Raw genomic sequence first — 18,766 nt, 5'->3', positions numbered from 1 at the left:
TCAATCCAGTCCATTACTTCATTTTCAAAAATTAGTTTTATTAGAGCCATGCCCATCTATTTCTGTATTGTTACAGCTGCTTTAGTCTGCAGTGTGGTAACTAAAGTAGACTTTAGTTTAGTTGCCACAAAGACTTTACAGCTTGCTGTGTGTTTAGCTGCTCAGTTGTGTCCGACTCTGTGACTCCATGGCCTGTAGCCCACCAGACTCTTCTGTCCATGGGATTCTACAGGCAAGAATACTGGAGAGGAATGCCATGCCCTCCTCCAGGGGATCTTCCCAACCCAGGGATTGAACCCAGGTCTCCCGCATTGCAGGCAGATTCTTTACTGCCTGAGCCACCAGGGAAATATTTATTTCTATGGAATTTACTGAAAGAGTTTGTTGACATTGATCCAAGTAAGAGTCAGAAATTATCATTGTTCCTGGTGTTTTTTTATTATCATTTACTTTTAGAAATTCATTGAATTATTTCTACTCCTAAGGAATACTCATAGGGTTGTTGGGAAGAGCAAATGAATTAAATAAGTCAATATTTGCAAGTAGTTAAAATACCTGGGTCATAAGAAGGGCCTCATAAGTGTTTCATAAAAAATGCAAATTAATTTTGCATATACAGTAATTCAAAGAGTGCTAGATCTCTTAATGTGTATTTAACCAAATTGTGGATGCTAGCAGTGTTCAGAGATTCATTATTAAAATCAAACATAACCTTGACTATATCAGGCAAGTCATGGGAAAGCAGAAACTTGTTCTTTTTATTCTAAAGATAATTTATACATTTAAATAAAAGGATGAAAAACTTTTGACAGATTTTACAGGTACAAACATATCCTACAGCAAATAATGCATGTTTCTGTCAACTAATTGCTAGAAGACAATGATAGGTTACTTTTGGAGTTTTCTTCAGTAGATAGTTGAATATATTATATCAATAATTGGTTATTTGGGGAATATTAATGTTATTTACATCATGTTCAACCTAAGTGTTTATTTAATGTTAAAGTATTATGATGCTATGGTTACACACAAAAATAAATATTTCAGCCATAAGAAGAAGGAATAGAAAAGTTTGTAAATAATTTTTTTCTTCAAGTGTCTCTTCCTGTTACTAAATTAAGAGGAGAGTATCTTTATTCACATAGTTTTATGGAAAGTAGTTTAGAAATGACTGTGTTTTGGTCTTTGGTGCTTATTTGTGTTAATGACAATACACATTTTAATCAATGAAAAATGATTTTTTGCATACTTTAGTTTCCTATAAACTGCTTTAAAAACACAATTAGGCGAAATTTACTTCTGTACTCATAAAAATCTCTGCTTTTTCTTGCAGTTTAGTGATATGGCAATTTAAGTGTACAAACCACTAAAATATCTATGCAACATTTTGTATAACCATTTATGAATTGGTTTTTTATAGCTTCTATAGCATTTAGAGAAATATAGATCAAAATAAAATATGTAAACATGATAAACATTTTCATGATGTAGCAGTGAATTTAAGGATAGCATAACATAAAGCAGTGGTTTTATATTTCCTTAAGGAGCAGTACCCTATTTTGAGGAAATTTTTTGGAATTCTAATAAACACAGGTATTAAAGCGGAGCTGAGTGCCGAAGAATTGATGCTTTTGAACTGTGGTGTTGGAGAAGACTCTTGAGAGTCCCTTGGACTGCAAGGAGATCCAGCCAGTCCATTCTGAAGGAAATCAGCCCTGGGATTTCTTTGGAAGGAATGATGCTAAAGCTGAAACTCCAGTACTTTGGGCACCTCATGTGAAGAGTTGACTCATTGGCAAAGACTCTGATGCTAGGAGGGATTGGGGGCAAGAGGAGAAGGGGACGACAGAGGATGAGATGGCTGGATGGCATCACTGACTCGATGGACGTAAGTCTCAGTGAACTCCGGGAGTTGGTGATGGACAGGGAGGCCTGGTGTGCTGTGATTCATGGGGTCAAAAAGAGTCGGACACAACTGAGCGACTGATCTGATCTGAAAGTGGAGATTCTATGGTTGAAATATGTGCTGGTGCCTAGTCTGTTGGCTATTGTCACAAAAATTTTGTAGAGCACACCATCTTAAAATTCAGCTATTTTATGTTATAATCATTTATCTTCTCTCATTTGTCTGCAAATTTGCTATGATAAAATATCAGGCCAAATTTTATCAAAGATAGTCTCTAGAGAGAATGATCCTTTTCTTTGATGGGCTCCTTATATACTCGGATAAGTAAAGTTTTGTCAGGAAAAATAACAGTATATTATCAAGCAATTAAGAAAGCTTGAGTCTCAATGTTGGTATTAAATTAGATTTAATTTAATAACTTCACCTATATGGATAATGCATTCATTATTTTACTGCTGTTGCTGCTAAGTTGCTTCAGTCGTGTCCGACTCTGTGCGACCCCATAGATGGCAGCCCACCAGGCTCCTCTGTCCACGGGATTCTCCAGGCAAGAACACTGGAGTGGGTTGCCATTTCCTCCTCCAATGCATGAAAGTGAAAAGTCAAAGTGAAGTCGCTCAGTCGTGTCCGACTCTTAGCGACCCCATGGACTGCAGCCTACCAGGCTCCTCCATCCATGGGATTTTCCAGGCAAGAGTACTGGAGTGGGGTGCCATTGCCTTCTCCACATTATTTTATTAGGAATGCATATTTTATAATTGGAATTATTTAAGTGAATTGTATTTATATTTAATATCAGTTAAATAAGTAATTGCATTGTTAAGAATAATACTTTAATATTAATTTCTGTAAATATAAGTTTTCATGAACTATTTTTGATAAGTAAAATTGATGGTACAGTAAAATGATTCAGTCACTATAATGAAAACAAGATTATATGAAGTAAACTTTAAAAAGAGTAGTCCCATTTGGATATAAAGCAGATTTGTCATTGAATGATTAGGTGTACTTGTACTTGAACAGAAATGGCTTTAATTTGCTATGATAACCCTGTGGCTATGTGTTGCCAAATAGTTTTAGAAATTTCATTTTTTTGAGTGACAAAACAATTACTATTGGATCTCTTGTTGATTGATGGAAAATATGACCTTACAAATGTTAAATAGAAAGTCTCAAAAAGGAGAGCTATCCTTCTTTGTTGATGAATTCTCTAAGGAAAATTGTGCTATTGTATAAAGAACCAATTTTTTTAGTCAAGAAACTGGGACATCTCTGACTAACTTTCCATCTGACCCCATTATAATTGCATTTTTGTGATGGGGATGGAAGTCTTCTTTTTTCCTTCCATCCACTGACCTAATTTAAGAGGAAAAGAAGTCACAGGGAAAGAATACTGCAAGCACAAACAACTATGAATAAATCTTATGTTTTGAAAAATCAAAGAAAATATAGGAAATTCAAATATTAGAAATACTCTTCAAACATGGCTTAATTGAATTATATAATCTTTTATAAATTTGCTCCTTTAAAACAATTTTATCTAAAAATGATTTTACTTACAGTATTATTTTTAAAATTACATAACCAAATATATGTGTTTGTAGATATGTGAATCCTTCTAATGCAATCATAATGCAATTATAATGATAAAATAAAAATCCTTATGGTGCAATTTCATTAAGCTATCAGTCAAAACTGGGATTAACCTTCTTTAAGAAATATGTAAGTTGAATATTTCTCATTGAGAAATGAGTAAGTCAGAAACAGTACTGATCCTATGGATTTACACAGAGGTTGACAATCCCTGGATCTACCTTAGACAAAAATAGCAGTCGCCTTTTCTTCCAGCTGGTGTATGAAGAATTTAGCTAAGCTGTTTCACCAGCATTGCTGCCTTGGCATCTGTTCTGTTTGGCCAAACTGCTTGGGGGACCATAAACTGACATTAGCTCTCTCATGCAAGCACATGCTTAGATAGCAGCCCAGTGGCAGAGTCACAAGCAACTATAAATCCCTGAGGGGACTTCCCCAACAGGCCTTGTGATCAACAAGCTCCCCAGTCTCCTAACACCTTCCCTTTATGTGTCATTAAATAAGACCTCCATGATGCTTACCCAAACTCCACTCCTATGGCTTGAATCTTCCATTCTGGCCCTAACCCGGGAATTCCAAACCACTTCACAGGAGAACCCTAATGAAAGCATGTGCCCCAGGTGCTGACTCTTGTCTGTTTGTACCTTGCTGTGACTACTCTGTGTGGCCCTGTAAGACCACTTCCTCTAGGACTTGTAATAAGCATCTCCATTTCAATTTTTCTTGTAGTCTGTTATTGAACCATGGGTCACCATCCAGCAATCTGTGCTCCACTTAAGAGGTGTTAATTTGACAGATTCATAACAAGGTGTGAATGAATATTGTGTACTGCTTGAATGAGAAATCAATTATAATGCAAACTAAATGAGAACCAAAGAATTCCATGATAAAACTATTAATAAGTATGAACATTAAAGGGAGCAATAAAAAGCATGCTTACCTCAGTAAGTACTGCAGTATTTTTAAACCCTCCTGTTGCCTTTAATTTGAAAATCTTATTTATTCCATGCTGGATTTCTATTCTGCCTTTCAGATATGCATTTGCATTCATTTCTAAGGTGAAATAAATTCCCCATTATAATACTACCTGAAAAATAGTTGTCTCCCTCAGTATAAATGCATAAAATGCACTGCTGACTTCTGATTTTAAAGGATAAGATTAAACATACTATACTCATTTTTATCACACTCTCCCAAAACTCCACTAAATGATTTTTTAAAGGTGTGAACCAGAAGCAAGCAAAAAAAGACAAAAAGGGAATAAATGGAAGAGAGAATTTTGGAGGTCAAAGAGCAAATGCTTAGATGGTCAGTCACTGCATTAGAAACCCAGGAAATGCTGCCATCTAAGCTAGCAGTTGGCAAAGTCAATGCACAACTGAGATTTACACTGAACAAGGATTTGCTGGGTCAGGTATTCAAGCAGAATCTTACACTAGATATGCTAAAGAACTCGATGTAGTATTTCCAGACAGTATCTGCCAAAATTAAGAATTAGGATAGACTTCTGGCTCCACTGAGAAACCTATATGCAAGTCAGGAAGTAACAGTTAGAACTGGACATGGAACAACAGACTGGTTCCAAATAGGAAAAGGAGTACATCAAGGCTGAATACTGTCACCCTGCTTATTTAATTTATATGCAGAGTACATCATGAGAAACGCTGGGCTGGAAGAAGCACAAGCTGGAATCAAGATTGCTGGGAGAAAGATCAATAACCTCAGATATGCATATGACACCACTCTTATGGCAGAAAGTGAAGAGGAACTGAAAAGCCTCTTGATGAAAGTGAAAGAGGAGAGTGAAAAAGTTGGCTTAAAGCTCAACATTCAGAAAATGAAGATCATGGTATCTGGTCCCATCACTTCATGGGAAATAGATAGGGAATCAGTGTCAGGCTTTATTTTGGGGGGCTCCAAAATCACTGCAGATGGTGATTGCAGCCATGAAATTAAAAGACGCTTACTCCTTGGAAGGAAAGTTATGACCAACCTAGATAGCATATTCAAAAGCAGAGATATTACTTTGCCAACAAAGGTTTGTCTAATCAAGGCTATAGTTTTTCCAGGTCATGTATGGATATGAGAGTTGGACTGTGAAGAAAGCTGAGTGCCGAAGAATTGATCCTTTTGAACTGTGGTGTTGGAGAAGACTCTTGAGAGTCCCTTGGACTGCAAGGAGATCCAACCAGTCCATCCTAAAGGAGACCAGTCCTGGGTGTTCTTTGGAAGGACTGATGATAAAGCTGAAACTCCAATACATTGGCCACTTCATGAGAAGAGTTGACTCATTGGAAAAGACCCTGATGCTGGGAGGGATTGGGGACAGGAGGAGAAGGGGACAACAGAGGATGAGATGGCTGGATGGCATCACCGACTCGATGCACATGAGTTTGGGTGAACTCTGGGAGTTGGTGATGTACACGGAGGCCTGGCGTGCTGCGATTCAAGGAGTCACAAAGAGTCGGACACAACTGAGTGACTGAACTGAACTGAGCTCTAAACAAGCAAAGATAAATCATAAAAGTAGAGATAAACATGGATTCCAGGAACAACAACCCAAACAACCAATGTGATAGCAACAATAAAGACAAAGGTTCCTTAAAAAAAAAATGTGTAAGGAGGGAAAAGAATGAAAGACCTTAGGATAGTTTGGAATAGAAAAGTAGCTGAGGTAGTTCCTGGGTTGGAAAGAACCCCTGGAGGAGGAAATGGCAACCCTCTCCAGTATTCTTGCATGGAGAATCGCAAATAGACAGAGGAGTCTCACAGTCCATGAGGTTGCAGAGTCGGACAGGACTGAGTTGACTGAACACACATACACACAGATGGCAATGTAACCTTAAGAGTTCAAATTGCAGAAAATTTTTGAAACTCAGTCATTTTCCTCATTTCTTTACTATCTTGAACTAACCACTGACAGGCCTATGGAATTTGTTGTAATAGCCTTGACCACCATGATTCTGCATTAGGTGTACAAATATCAAGGTAACATAAAATCACTGGTTGTTGATGTTAAGTGAAAGAAAACAGTGCAATCTGGCATTCTGGTCTTAAGGATTCAATTGTTTTACCCCATAACCTAGGAGTGAAAGTGAAAGTTGCTCAGTCTGTCCAACTTGCTGGGACCTCATGGACCGTATAGTCCATGGAATTCTCCAGGCCAGAATACTGGAGTGGGCAGCCTTTCCCTTCCCTGGGGCATCTTCCCAACCCAGGAATTGAAGCCAGGTCTCCCTCATTGTGGGCGGTTTCTTTACCAGCTGATCTACAAGGGAACCCCAAGAATACTGGAGTGGGTAGCCTCCCCCTTACTCCAACGGATCTTCCCGACCCAGGAATCCAATCAGGGTCTCCTGCATTGCAGGTGGATTCTTTACCAACTGAGCTATCAGGGAAGCCTGTTGTAAAGTCATGAGTTTCTTTGTTTCCAGTACAGCTTTTTCCTAAGAGCTAAAGTGAAACGCTTACCAGAAGGCTTACTCTGCGGAATGACGAACAGAGTGACCAGCACAGCTTCAATCATTATACAAAGTCTTTTTCATTTTTTCATTTGGTATCCTTTGAATTTCATGCAGAAGAGCAACCAGGGCTGTCATAGAAAACCTATTTCATTCAGAAACATTTGTGGATAAAATGCTGAATTTACAAGAGAGGATTATAAAAATTATTTTCTGTTTCTACAAGATGGTTTTCTTTTAAACATTTATAAAATACCATACCTCTCACTGTTACCTCTTGAGTCAGCCCCAAATAAGCCTCCTCGTGTGCTAGGTCTTTTGAGCCCTTAGCGGGTGATTGGAGTTCGGTTCAGAAACAAAAGGAAGCTTTATTCTTTCATCAAGGAATCGAGAGGTACCAACTCCCACTCTAGAGCACAGCTCTCACTTACGTGCCAGTGGTCTGGCTGCTTTTGGTGTTCCTGTCAGGGAAGACAGCGCAGAGTTCTCGCGAGTCAAGGGGTCAGGGCACAGCCGTGCTGCGCACGGAGCTTCAGGCTGACGTGAGGAGCGCAGAGCCCTTGCGCACAGCGTTGGGGTGGAGTCGGCATCGCCATCTTGAGCTGAAGTGTCTTGGGCCGCGTATCTCACCAGGCAGCTGGCCAAAGTGCCCTGTTGCTCGAAGTGATTCTTTGCTGGGAACACTAATCCCATGTGTTAGGTGTGAGGCCTCTGCTCACTGTCCGTGACAGGAAAATGAAACTAGACTAACCCAGAGGAAGAGGTAAGACCTTATCACCCACGTTCTCTCGTTTTTCCCTTGGACCCCAGGGGACTTTGTGGGTGCCAGAACGGGTGGGTTTTCACAGTATCCTGGGAAACATTTACATTTCCTAGAGGTTTAAAATTTTGAAAAAATAGGAGAAAGACTCTTACAATTTTGTTCCCTTAAGAAGCCCACTGCTGCTGCTGCTAAGTCGCTTCAGTCGAGTCCGACTCTGTGCGACCCCGTAGACGGCAGCCCACCAGGCTCCCCCTCCCTGGGATTCTCCAGGCAAGAACACTGGAGTGGGTTGCTATTTCCTTCTCTAATGCATGGAAGTGAAAAGTGAAAGTGAAGTCGCTCAGTCGTGTCTGACTCTTTGCTACCCCATGGACTGCAGCCTACCAGGCTTCTCCGTCCATGGGATTTTCCAGGCAAGAGTACTGGACTGGGGTGCCATTACCTTCTCCGGAATTGTTACTACATAATGTTAAAATAAATATGTAATATTAATACGTATTTGCATGCCTATATAGTGTTTTGCACTGGGTTTAAGGGTTTCCTAGGTGGCTCAGCTGTTAAAAAAAAAAAAAAACTGCCTGCCAATACAGGAGATATAGGAGATGCAGGTTCAATCCCTGGGTCAGGAAGATCCCCTGGAGGAGGAAATGGCAACCCACTCCAGTATTCTTGCCTGGGAAATCCATGGACAAGGGTGGCTGGATAGCTACAGTGGAGTAGGGTGGGGTGGGTGGGGGGCGGGAGGTGGGTCACAAAAGGATCAGACATGACTTAGCAACTAAACAATAATCACAAGAAACAAGTAAACATGTATTTCCATGATACCAAGATTTCCTGAGTGGTACAAGAGTCAGAAATATTTTTTATGTAATAAGTAATTATACAGTCTCCTAATTCATACTTTTAAGCATTGATATATAACTTTAAGATATTACTATGATCATAAATATGTTGCATGAATATTTCATGATAGGAGGGCTTGATATTTACCACCAAATTTATTTCAATTACAGTAGAACTTTATATTTGAGATGACCAGTTGAGTAATTTAATTGTTAGAGTGAGAATTACATTTCTAATATTATACAGGCTATAAATACCTGGATATGGCATTAAAGTAGGCTATGTTAATGACAAAAATAAAATAAAATATGCCTTTATATCATAAGAAGGTATTTTTTAAGTGAGCTACGTTGTTAGAAATTCCACAATGGCCTATCATAATATAGTTTACAATTTAGCATGTACCTAAACTGCATGAATGGAGAAGGCAATGGCAACCCACTCCAGTACTCTTGCTTGGAAAATCCCATGGACGGAGGAGCCTGGTAGGCTGCAGTCCATGGGGTTGCAAAGAGTCGGACACGACTGAACGACTTCACTTTCACTTTTCACTTTCATGAAACAGGTACAATTATTCCTTTGATCTATGTAGAAATATCTTCAGTCCTTATGAAATGATAAGCTTAAGTGAGCTTAAGTGAAAGTTGCTCAGTCTTGTCCGACTCTTTGCGACCCCATGGACTATGTAGTCCATGGAATTCTCCAGGCCAGAATACTGGAGTGGGTAGCCTTTCCCTTCTTCAGGGGATCTTCCCACCTAGGGATCGAACCCAGGTCTCCTGCATTGCAGGTGAATTCTTTACCAGCTGAGCCACAAGGGAAGGAGAGAGTAAATTGATTCATTCAAAACATTTTATATTTAGCTACTGTAGAAGCAAATATTTTTATTCAGTGTATAATATACACATTGTTTGAAAAGTGAAGTGATTAGTATCATACAACATATAACACCATTTCTTTCAGATGTTAAAGAATCTGCCTCCAGTGAGGAAAACCTGGGTTAGATCCCTGGGTAGAGAAGATCCCCTTGAGAAGGGAATGGCAACCCACTTCAGTATTTCAGCCTGGAGGATTCCACGGACAGAGAGCCTGGTGGGCTCCATGGGATTGCAAACAGTTGTACCTGACTGAGCAACTAACATTTTCACTTTCTTTCATTTTCAATATCAGAATTTTTAAGAGTCTTAAGAAATGGAAGGTAATCAAACTCAAAAAAAGAACAAAAGATTAAAAATCTCACTTTTAAATAGAATTTGAAATAATTTGATATCACATAAAACAATGAATTCTAAATTCTACTTATTTGAAACATTTAATAAGTAAATATGAATAATAAATTATATTTATTTTATTTTTTTTTACTGTAAGAACAAATTTTTAAATGTTATTAAAGTCTCCCATTAATATATTTTCTTTATTACAACAAAGTGTGATCAATTAAAATGTATGCATTTTCAGCTATTTGCATCATATCTTATTAAATATGGACAAACATAAACATATATTGACATATTAAAAAGTATATATAGTTGATCTTGGAATAGAAATGTGAATAAAATATAAAATTTGTGTGTATGAACTGAGCACCACAGATATTGACTGTATAAAAAGGGTAATAAACTAGGCAGAATCTCCTGCAGTCAAACTTATTGAAAAAAAATCCACATTATATAATGTCTTAAAATAGTTGGTGCTATTGAAACATTTCATTTTCATGAGAGTAATAAATTTTGAATATATTCAGTTGTTTCTATGAAAGTACACTGTCAGACTACTTTGTTTGAAAGTTGGAATATTTTATTATTCACTGGACACTATTTTCTTCTCTGGAGTTTGAAACATTAATTATTACATAAAGTGAGAATCAGATGCTTTCAAATATGAATATCTTTTCAAGCAGTCTAAAGTTTAGCATCTTAAAAAATGTTCATTAATACTTTTATTAGTAAATATACATTGATAAGATAAATAATCAAACACTTTATTTTGAGTCTAAATTGTAGATAAAAACATGCTATGCCTAAAATCAAGAACATTGTTTCATTTAACTCTATTATCAGAGACTGAAAATTTTTTAATGACAGTGCATGCATGCTAAGTCACTTTAGTCCTGTCCAGCTCTTTGCAACCCCAGGATCTGTAGCCTGCCAGGTTCCTCTGTCCATGGGGTTCTCCAGGCAAGGGTACTGGATTGGGTTGCCATTTCCTTCTCCAGGGGATCTTCCAGACTCAGGGATCAAACCCTCATCGTTTGTGTCTCATGCATTGTCAGGCAAGTTCTTTACAACTAGCACCACCTGGAAAGCCACTAATAACAGTAGGACTCTTTAATAATAAGTTTCTTCACATATTCCAGTTACTGCTGCTGCTAAGTCGCGTCAGTCGTGTCCGACTCTGTGCGACCCCATAGATGGCAGCCCACCAGGCTCCCCCGTCCCTGGGATTCTCCAGGCAAGAACAGTGGAATGGGTTGCCATTTCCTTCTCCAATGCATGAAGGGGAAAAGTGAAAGTGAAGTCGCTCAGTCGTTTCTGACTCTTAGCGACCCCATGGACTGCAGCCTACCAGGCTCCTACGCCCATGGGATTTTCCAGGCAGGAGTACTGGAGTGGGGTGCCATTGCCTTCTCCGGTCCCAGTTACTAACTGGAATCAAAGTAATGTGTAGAAACTTTATAGTTAAAGACAATTGATACAGGTACTAAGGAACAATGGAGAATTTACTTGAAATGTAAAAATTAATAAGAAGACTGACAGGCAAACTATGCAATGTTTAACATCTACACTAATGGTTTTAACCTTTTGAATATATTAAGTAGCTTTTCAAAATTTTATTTTAGTCCTCATATTTCCACTAAGAAATAATGGTAATGTTGAAATATCATACTAAACTAACTTATTAACAATCTAGATATGAATATTTTACTAATCTGATGAATACACAGTTTACCCCTGTCTTTCTTGTGTTAATGCATTATACTGAAACAATTTTGTGATGATATTATGGTCTATCATATGGTTGGATGGCATCACCTACTCTATGGACATAAGTTTGATAGGCTCTAGGAGTTGGTGATGGACAGGGAAGCCTGGCGTGCTGCAATCCATAGGGTCACAAAGAGTCGGACACGACTGAGTGACTGAACTGAACTGAATATGGTCTATTATCTGACAATTTAGAATGTGATTAATATAAAAAATTTACATTTTATTTATTACATGTTTATCTCTATCTATAGACTTAGGAAATTTATTACTCAGCCATTAAAAAGAATACATTTGAATCAGTTCTAATGAGGTGGATGAAACTGGAGCCTATTATACAGAGTGAAGTAAGCCAGAAAGAAAAACACCAATACAGTATACTAACACATATATATGGAATTTAGAAAGATGGTAACAATAACCCTGTATACGAGACAGCAAAAGAGACACTGATGTATAGAACAGTCTTATGGACTCTGTGGGAGAGGGAGAGGGTGGGAAGATTTGGGAGAATGGCATTGAAACATATATAATATCATGTATGAAATGAGTCGCCAGTCCAGGTTCGATGCACGATACTGGATGCTTGGGGCTGGTGCACTGGGACGACCCAGAGGGATGGTATGGGGAGGGAGGAGGGTTCAGGATGGGGAACACATGTATACCTGTGGCAAATTCATTTCGATATTTGGCAAAACCAATACAATATTGTAAAGTTTAAAAATAAAATAAAAGTTAAAAAAATAAATAAAAATTAAAAAAAAAAATAATATGTAGAAAAAATAAAATAATGTATATATACTTGAAGAAGCATAATTTTGCAATTCATTTTCCTGTACACAAAAACAGTCAAAAGTGGATAAGAAGAGCATGATATCAGCTTCTATAATGCGACATATACTATCCCTTTGGATCTGAAGACCAGCTTGAATTTGGAACTAGGAAAAGGGATGGCATACATCCCCTCACTCACACACAAACACACACACAGCTGAGTGATAGAGTCTAGGAGATAAGTAACATCCTGCATCAAATAGCTCCTGTGAATCAATGGACACACCAAAGTTTCATTTTCCTGTTCCCTGCATGCTCTGAATTAAAGTCTATTCTGTTTCTGCCTAACATCATTAAGAATATGACTTCAAAGTTTCAAACTGTTTTCAAGTAATTTAATTGAGTCCCAGAACAAACTAAAGAAAATTTAAAGGACTATAAAAATATTCACAACTCAACAAGAGAAAATTCAGTTTTTTGCATCTAATAAAATGTTCAGTTCAGTTGCTCAGTCGTGTCCGACTCTTTGCGACTCCATGAATTGCAGCACGCCAGGCCTCCCTGTCTATCACCAACTCCCGGAGTTCACTCAAACTCATGTCCAACGAGTCAGTGATGCCATCCAGCCATCTCATCCTCTGTTGTCCCCTTTTCCTCCTGCCCCCAATCCCTCCCAGCATCAGAGTCTTTTCCAGTGAGTCATCTCTTTGGATGAGGTGGCCAAAGTACTAGAGTTTCAGCTTTAGCATCAGTCCTTCCAAAGGAATCCCAGGGCTGATCTCCTTCAGACTGGACTGGTTGGATCTCCTTGTAGTCCAAGGGACTCTCAAGAGAGTTCTCCAACACCACAGTTCAAAAGTATCAATTCTTCGGTGCTCAGCTTTCTTCACAGTCCAACTCTCACATCCATACATGACCACTGGAAAAACCATAGCCTTAACTAGACAGACCTTTTTTGGCAAAGTAATGTCTCTGCTTTTCAATATGCTGTTACATGCATGCAAATAAGCTTGAAAATGTAACCCATAATGAGGATTTAAAAAATCAGTAGAAGTAGATCCAGAATTAACACAAAATAGAATTAATAAGTAAGGGTATTAAAAATTAATATAACTTTTAAATATGTTCACATTGGCAGAGAAGTATAGATTTATTACATGAAGTAGTGGAATAGATATTTTCAGAATAACCAAATTGAAATTCTATGGATGAAAAATATAGCTTCTAAGATGACAAATGCACAGAAATTTATTGGCAGCAGATTAGATACCAATTAGTTAATGTGAAGACAAAATAAAATAATCAAATTTGGAACTGGGAATAAAAAATAGAATTGAAAAAATGTTCTATGTACTTTGGGAAATTTTAAGTAGACTGAAATACTTAAATATACTTAAATATTTCAAATATAATTTGAGTCCCTGAAGGATTGCAATGAGAAAGAAAGATAACAAGAAAAAAATTGAAATAACACTGTCTAAGAATTTTCCAAGTGGGAAGGAACTATAAATATATAGAACCAAGAATATTAATAAAACTCAAACACAAAAATGTTGAAGAAAACTATTACCCAGGTAATTCAAAATCAAATTGCTTAAATGAATGATGAAGAGAATATGTTAAAGGTAGCCAGAAAATAAAGACAAACTACATCAAAGGGAACAAAGATGAGTATCAAAGCAGAACTCTCCTCAGAAACAGTGCAAGGCAGAAAACACATTTAAAATGTTGATAGAAAACAAAAAACGGGCTACTTGTATCCTACACCCAGAGATAGTGTCTTTCAAATACAAAGGTAAAAGGAAAGCCTTCTTCAGCATACAAATCTTGAAAGCATTACTGAAGTGAACACCTGCACAACAAGGAAGGTTAGGAAGAGAAATGATACCAGATAGATATCTGATGCAGATAAGTGTAGCAAAAGTCAGGAATATGTGGAAACATATAAACTGTTTATTGTTCTTATTGTTTAAATGTCTTTAAAATGCAATTGAAAGGTAAGCAAAAGTAATACAGTGCACAGTGGAATTTGTAATATATCCAATACTGAAATGCATACACCAATGACACAGTAATACACATTACTAGTGCAAGATTCTTATTCTAGAGTTTAAGTAGTACAATTAATTGAAGGTAAACTAAAAAGTTTAAGATGTTGTGGTAGACAAAATTCCAAGATGGCATCCAAGTTTCCTATTCTTCATTGTATGTGCTCTATAAAATCTCTTCTTTCTGAGTATAGGCAGGACTGATCAGTATGATGGATAGTCTTCTCTTGAATGGGCTACATATGTGGAATTGGTTATTGAATAGCCATGCCCCTGAATGCAATACACTGTATAACTCCTCTGAGTAAACAGGAATAAGATTCTCCTTTGAAGAAGAAAGCTGCCATGTTGTAGGAAGGATTGTGGCTAGGACCAAAGTGTGGTCTCCAGATGCTGACAGAAACCTCAAGCTAGCAAGAAAGTAGAGCTTTAGAGCCAAATGTAACTGAATTCTGTGAAAAACCTAAATAAATTTGAAGAGGACCTAAGTTCCAGAGGAGAATTCAGTCTGGATAACACCATCTGGACCCTAAGAAGAGAACCTAGTTATACCACACCCAGATTTCTAGCCTCCAGAAAGTCCAAGATAATACACTGATGTGGTTTTAGGCAGTGAAGTTGGTAGTATATAGAATTCGGAAGCTGCCATAACGATTACCTCGCAGTGTCTTAAGTGGACCTGGAGGCAGGCAGAAGGTACATACTAAAAGAAATTTGAGAAGCAGAATAGACTAAATTGCCTTGTATATACTGTTGGTAGAAATATGAACTTTAAAGATGCTGTTGGTTAGGGATGAGAAGAAAATGAGCAATCCATTATTAGAGACTTGAGGAAGATAGGATCCTTGTGATGCAGTAGTGATGGTGACCTTAGTGAAAATATGTCCTATAATTATGTGGAATGCAGAACTTGTATACAATGGACTTAGATAATTAGTTGAGAGAGTTTTCAAGTTTAGTGTTAAAGATGCATGATTTATTACTGCTGCTTACAATAAAATGTGAGAGCAGAGAAATAAACTGATGGAATTACCATTAAACCAAATAGAACCTGGACTGGGTAATTGTGAAAAGTTTCAACCTCCCAGATGATGTTTTAAGGCAGAAATGGTGCTAAAAGGGACAGAGAGGGGAAAAAAAAAAAGTTTGTTATTATGCTTTTTTTGCTACTATATAACATTAGTTTGAAACTTCAGAGTATTTAATCAAAGTGCCCCTTCAGGAGATTAAGGATGAAATTCACAGATGTTCTCAACCAAACCTGAGGGCTCTAGGAAGCTTCAGAATATTTTATCTAATGTGAAGAATCTCAATAAAATGCAAGCAAGACACACAAGGTTCTTGAGAAAATTGTATTGACAGAAACACTGTTGGCTTGAAGTGAAAGACAGAATATAAAATGCAAAAGCCTGGGCAGCGGATGGAGCATGGGGGATAGGGAGCGGTGTGGCCGGCGAATAGCCCTGACATCCCGGGGGCTGCTGGGATGCCGCGGGGAGGCGCCGGGGGCAGTGGGGAGCAGGCTGAGTGTGGCCAACCTCCTTTTCTCTGTTCCCTTCCAGCATCAGCTCGGCCTCTTCGCTCAACCGGACCTTGCCTCTAGGCTAAGTGGGCAACATGAGTGGCAACAACTTGGATGTGAACGACAAGTTTGATGAGCAGTTGCGAGTGCAAGAATGGTACAGAGACACCAAGGACAACGGCACTGAGAAAGATCCCAGTGCAGAAACCGATTCTTTCAGACAGCAGCCGACTGACACCCCATACGAGTGGGACCTAGACAAGAAGGCTTGGTTCCCCAAGATCACTGAAGATTTCATTGCTACATATCAGGCCAATTACGGCTTTTCTAATGATGGTGCATCTAATTCTACTGCAAGTGTCCAAGATGTCAGTGCTAGGACTGCAGAAGAACCTCCACAAAGACAACCCCCTGATCCCAGTGATCCGAAAAAGAAGGGAGAAAAGAGAAAGACTGAATCAGGATGGTTTCATGTTGAAGATGACAGAAATACAAATGTTTATGTGTCTGGTTTGCCTCCAGACATTACAGCGGATGAATTTATACAGCTCATGTCGAAGTTCGGCATTATTATGAGAGATCCTCAAACGGGAGAATTTAAGGTCAAGCTTTATAAAGATGATCAAGGAAATCTTAAAGGAGATGGACTTTGCTGTTATTTGAAGAGAGAATCTGTGGATCTGGCATTAAAACTTTTGGATGAAGGTGAAATTAGAGGCTACAGATTACATGTGGAGGTGGCAAAATTTCAGTTAAAGGGAGAATATGATGCCTCAAAGAAGAAGAAGAAGTGCAAAGACTACAAGAAAAAGCTGTCTATGCAACAAAAGCAGTTGGATTGGAGACCTGAGAGACAAGCTGGCTCATCCCGAATGCACCATGAGCGAGTTGTCATCATCAAAAACATGTTTCATCCAGTGGATTTTGAGGATGATCCACTGGTGTTGAATGAAATCAGAGAAGACCTTCGAGTAGAGTGTTCAAAGTTTGGACAAATTAGGAAGCTCCTTCTCTTTGATAGACACCCTGATGGTGTGGCCTCTGTGTCCTTTAGGAGTCCAGAGGAAGCTGATTATTGTATTCAAACCCTCAATGGAAGGTGGTTTGGTGGGCGTCAAATCACTGCCCAAGCGTGGGATGGAACTACAGATTGTCAGGTGGAGGAGACCACAAGAGAAAGGGAGGAAAGGCTGAGAGGATGGGAGGCTTTCCTCAATGCTCCTGAGGCCAACAGAGGCCTGCAGCGTTCAGATTCCATCCGTGCTCCAGAAAGGGCAGAGTCTTCTAGAGTTAGGCATTTTTCTGAGCATCCTGGCACATCTCAAACAAATGTTCAAGCAGCTGCAACTGAAATGGCATTTGAAGAACCTATAGATGAAAAGAAGTTTGAAAAAATGGAAGATGGGGGAGAAGTTGAAGAAGCTGCTTCTGAAAAAGATGCTAAAGAAAGTGGCCCTGAAAAAGAAGCTGAAGGTTCCCGAGAAGAATCTGAAGAGAGCTGCCTTGAAAGAGAGTCTAAGGCAGCCTGTCCCAAAAGAGAGCGTGAAGAAGACTTCCCAGAGAGAGAGTCTGGAGAAGGCAGCCCTGAGAAAGAGCATGAAGAAGGTAATCCTAACAAAGAGTCAAAAGAGACTGTCCCTGAAAAAGAATCCAAAAAGAAGAAACTCAAAACGGATCCTGACAAGAATGGCCATGAGAAGGAGTCTGAAGAAGAAGGCCCTGGCAAGGAGTCTGAGGGGGAGGCCAGCCCCCAAAAGGTGGCTTCTGAAGATGACGACTCAGAACAAGAGTCTAAAGACTGCTCAGAAAAGCAGTTTGAAAATGGCTCTGAAAAAGAGTTAGAAGAAAATGGCCTTGAGAAAGGTTTTGAGGAAGATGCCTCTGACAAGGAATTTAATGAAAACATTCTGGAAAAAGAGTTAGAAGAAAATGAGTCTGAAAAATCAGAATTCGAAGATGACAGCTCTGAAAAAGTGTTTGATGAAGAAGGCTCTGAGAAAGAGTTTGACGAAGAGTCAGATGAAAAGGAAGAAGAGGAGGATGCATATGGAAAGGTATTTGATGATGAATCAGAGGAGGAAGATGAAGAAGATGCAGATGAAAAGGAATTTGAAGATGCTGATGAAAAGGATGAAGAAGATGAAAAGGTCTTTGAAGATTCAGATGGAAAAGAAGATGAGGAAGATGGAGATGTAAAGGAAGATGAAGACATAGATGAAAAGGTGTTTGAAGATGATTCCAGTGAGAAGTTTTTTGATGACGATTCCAGTGACAAATTGTCTGACGAGAGAGGGACTGTGGGTGGTTTAGGGGATGTTAAGGAGGAAGGACCCTTGTCCACAGGCAGCAGCTTTGTTCTCGGTAGTAATGATGATGATGAAAACAACACTATTTAATCCCTTAAACTTGCTTTCTAGGGAGATTCCATCTCCATTTTGCCTCTGCTGCAGGGTAATTACTCATAGTGTTACATGAACGTGTGCATAGAAGTAGGATGCCATCTGATTAATGCAGTGAAGTGTTCATGGTTACCTGTACCTAATGATTTTAAATATGTGTTCATTTGACTATTCAGTTCAAACTCCATAGCATAATGCAAGTTACTGTACTCCTCCTCCTTTGTCAGATTTGTTAAGTGCATGCAGAATAATATTTTTTTAAGTATTCTGATTTACGTTTGTGACACTCAAAAATAAAGTTGTTGATATGCAGAAACGGAAAAAAAAAATCAATGCAAAAGCCTGTCAGACACTCCAGTTTATTGAAAACACATTCTAACTTTACTTTTGCAAGTAAAGACAACATAGAGGATAGAATCAAGAGCTAAGGAAATATTATTTCCAGGCTTTAAAACCTAATTAAGAAAGAGCCA

General features: G+C 38.5%; 1 non-coding gene across 1 annotated transcript; it reads left to right on the top strand.

Annotated features, from left to right (window-relative positions):
• Positions 1 to 15,989: 15,989 nt before the first annotated feature.
• LOC102265510 (17S U2 SnRNP complex component HTATSF1) lies at positions 15,990 to 18,290 on the top strand. The gene has a single exon (XR_001351390.2). It is a non-coding gene; the product is annotated as a 17S U2 SnRNP complex component HTATSF1 (transcript).
• Positions 18,291 to 18,766: the final 476 nt, after the last annotated feature.

This window comes from Bos mutus, chromosome 12 (genome assembly GCF_027580195.1).
Source record: "Bos mutus isolate GX-2022 chromosome 12, NWIPB_WYAK_1.1, whole genome shotgun sequence".
NCBI lineage: Eukaryota > Metazoa > Chordata > Mammalia > Artiodactyla > Bovidae > Bos > Bos mutus.
Note: the sequence above shows the minus strand (reverse complement) of the source record. Positions and strands in the feature narration are given on the sequence as shown.